Raw genomic sequence first — 2970 nt, 5'->3', positions numbered from 1 at the left:
TTGATTACTTGTTCCCCTACAATTGTATATTATTATACAAATCCTGTATATTATTATAAGCTTCTGCAGAGAAGCAAACATATTTTTCTTCCTGACATTGGATTCTAGTATCTGTTAGCTTTTGACCTCAGGAAGGTAACTGTAAGTGTTGGTTCCAAAGTCCTTCTGGTTTATGCTTGAACCACTGACCATACTTCTACATCTCAAACATGGGCAAAGTTTGCAGCATGTTTCAGCATCATTTCCTTAAATTATCAGCCAGTCTAGCACAGATTCCAATTTGTCCTACTTCCCTCCTGATGAATTCAAATCATTATTGGTGTGATTTAAAAAGACAAAATGTATGCTAATAACTGGAAGACTGTTTTACAAGAGGAGCTGGTAACTCTGATTTCATTTTCTTCTTGTATGAAACTGCACAGACATCATGATAACTGAGCAAATCAACTACCATGATAGAAAGGGCTTGTTAATCCCCAGTCTTTACTGAGGGCAATGTGTATTGCTACCAGCAAGTTTCCTGCATTTCTCTTTTCATTTAAAAAAAAAAAGTGCTTGATGAAATAACCAGAGAAGAAATGAGACAGAAAGAATCTCTTCATCGTGGTTCCCCCTCAGTCCAAGACTGTTAGAAAAGGGTGTAACCAGATTCACAGTGCTTTGAGATATCTGAGGTCAACCCATATAATTTCTTCAATAGCTTGTTCATTTATTTTTTTCTACATTGTTGTCATCAAACAACAAACCCCAAATCATGACTCTTAAGTATTGCAATATAATGGCCTCAAATAGAACCACTTCCAAGTGAACCACACCAGCAATAAGGTCATATATTTTGTCAGAATTGCTTGACTCTCCTGAAGTACCCAAAAGATGGAGTTCTTACCCTGTAAAAAAAAGTTTTATGTGTTGATGAAGTTGATCCATATATTTAAATCCCTTCAGATGTAGAGCTAGAATCATGGGTGGTTTTCTTAATTGTCATTGGCTTATGTGTTTCTTGCTTGCTGTGACACTCTTCAAAGTGTCACAGCATATTACATTACATAGAGCTTCTGTGTTGCCAAAACACCTGAAGCAGAAATTGACCTGTTTTGTTCCATGTAAACAGAGAGATCTAAAAATCTTCATCTTTACTGCTTTTAGTTTCATGAGAAACTAAACATTAGTTAATGTTCCTTGAAAAACATTAGTTAATGTTCCTTGAAAAATCTCATGCATCCACATTGGGTCTTCTATGCTGTTATTTTCAATATGAATATTACCACTAGGTAATATTACCATTTTGCTTTTCTTGCACTCTATTTCCTTGTAAACTATCAGCATTTGTATTTAGTAGGGAATTTAAGAATTCATGGGCATCTAGTTGCCTGTCGTCATAAAACTCATTTTCTTTTTTATAATCTTGTGATGAACTTCTTCTTATTCAGACTGTGTGTGAGAGAGAGAGAGAAAGAGAAAGAGAGAGAGAGCTGGGTTTGAACTCAGGGCGTCGGACTTAGGAAGCAGGCGCTTTACCACTTGAGCCACGCTGGCCATCTTGGAGATGGGGTCTAGAGAACTACTGCCCCATTACCGCAATCATAAGGATTCAGTCTAAGCAACCAGCGCCAGGGCAGACTTTTTTTTTAACCCCTGTGTAGCTAAACTGTGCTAGAGAAGGAGTGTGAAAAAGGTTCTCCTTCCTAGGCTATAACTCCCCTTCCTTCTCCCCACGGACGATAAAAATAAAAAGCTTGAAGAACCGAGTTGCAGTAGCAGGCAGTCCCCAAACTGCCTAATGCAAAATAATGCTCCTTGACTGGGAACTCTTCCGGACCAGTCTCAATACCAAGGCATCAACGCCCACGGTACAGATGGAGGCGAAGTTGGAGACTCTCAGGATTTCCATCCGTGGAGAGCTGTGCTCCTTCCAATCAGAGCGGCGGCAGCGGCGGCGGCCGGTGGGGCAGACCGGGAGCCGGGCGGCGCGCTCGCCTCGCAGCCGCGCGCGGACCCGAGCCTCCAACGACTCACGCTCCGAGTTTGCGGGGCCGCCGCTGCCGCGGTCGCCACCCGCGCTCAGCATGCCTGGCCTCGGGCCCCACCTGCTGGCAGGCCCGCCATCCTCCCGCCAAGGTCTTTCAACTTTTCGGTATCTCTTGCCGCAATAAATGAATAAATATATTCATTCCAATATAATGAAGTCATTATAATATAATTTCATTTGTATGTATGAGTACGACCAAGATAATCTCATAGAAGCAGAAGTGCTGGATGAAAAAAATTTGTAATTTTGAGACATGTTGTCAAATGGCTCTCCAGAGGAAACTGTTTTCTACCCTTGTTATCAATGCCATTTGTCCATGATGTGAATTGCCTTTTTGCTTTTTCGCCACAAGGAATGTTTTGATTTTATATGGTCAAGTTTATTGATCCTTTCTTTTAAGAACTCTAGAGTTTTGAATCATTGTTAGAAAGGTCTTTCTCATTATTAAATTTATAAAAGAATAATCCCGCATTTTCTTCTAATACTTTTATAGTTTACCATTTCTTTTTAAGTGTGAAAGGATAGCAAAATAGAAGTATCTTTGTATTTGGAGCGCATTTAATAGGCAGGAAGCATAGGAATTGGTCATTGATTTTTGGGTAGTAATAGGACTGAAGTACGCTTGGAGGCTGACTTCCAAGCATTTGTTGATGCATGACTGAAGCTCAGAATAAAAGAGTATAAAACTGAGCATTTTCAGCATAGAGATTGTAATTGAAGCCGTGGAAGTGGATGAATTGACTTAACTCCCCCATGTCTGAGTGGACAGTATTAAGCTTTGAGGAATCCCAGTGTTTAATGGTCAGAGAGAACAAAGAACCCTGAAAAATACACTAAAGAGAAGTAACCAGAGAGCCAGGTATGGTGGTATACACATGTAATCCCAACACTTGGGAGGTTGATAGCAGTTTGAGGGTAGCCTATGCTACATAGTGAGACTG

At 40.4% G+C, this 2970-nt stretch overlaps 1 pseudogene; it reads right to left on the bottom strand.

Moving 5' to 3' along the window:
* Positions 1-733: 733 nt before the first annotated feature.
* On the bottom strand, positions 734-1573 carry LOC141418485 (ubiquitin carboxyl-terminal hydrolase 12-like; annotated as a pseudogene).
* Between the last annotated feature and the right edge of the window lie 1397 nt (positions 1574-2970).

Source organism: Castor canadensis, chromosome 2 (genome assembly GCF_047511655.1).
Source record: "Castor canadensis chromosome 2, mCasCan1.hap1v2, whole genome shotgun sequence".
NCBI lineage: Eukaryota > Metazoa > Chordata > Mammalia > Rodentia > Castoridae > Castor > Castor canadensis.
This window is presented reverse-complemented; position numbering and strand designations above follow the sequence as displayed.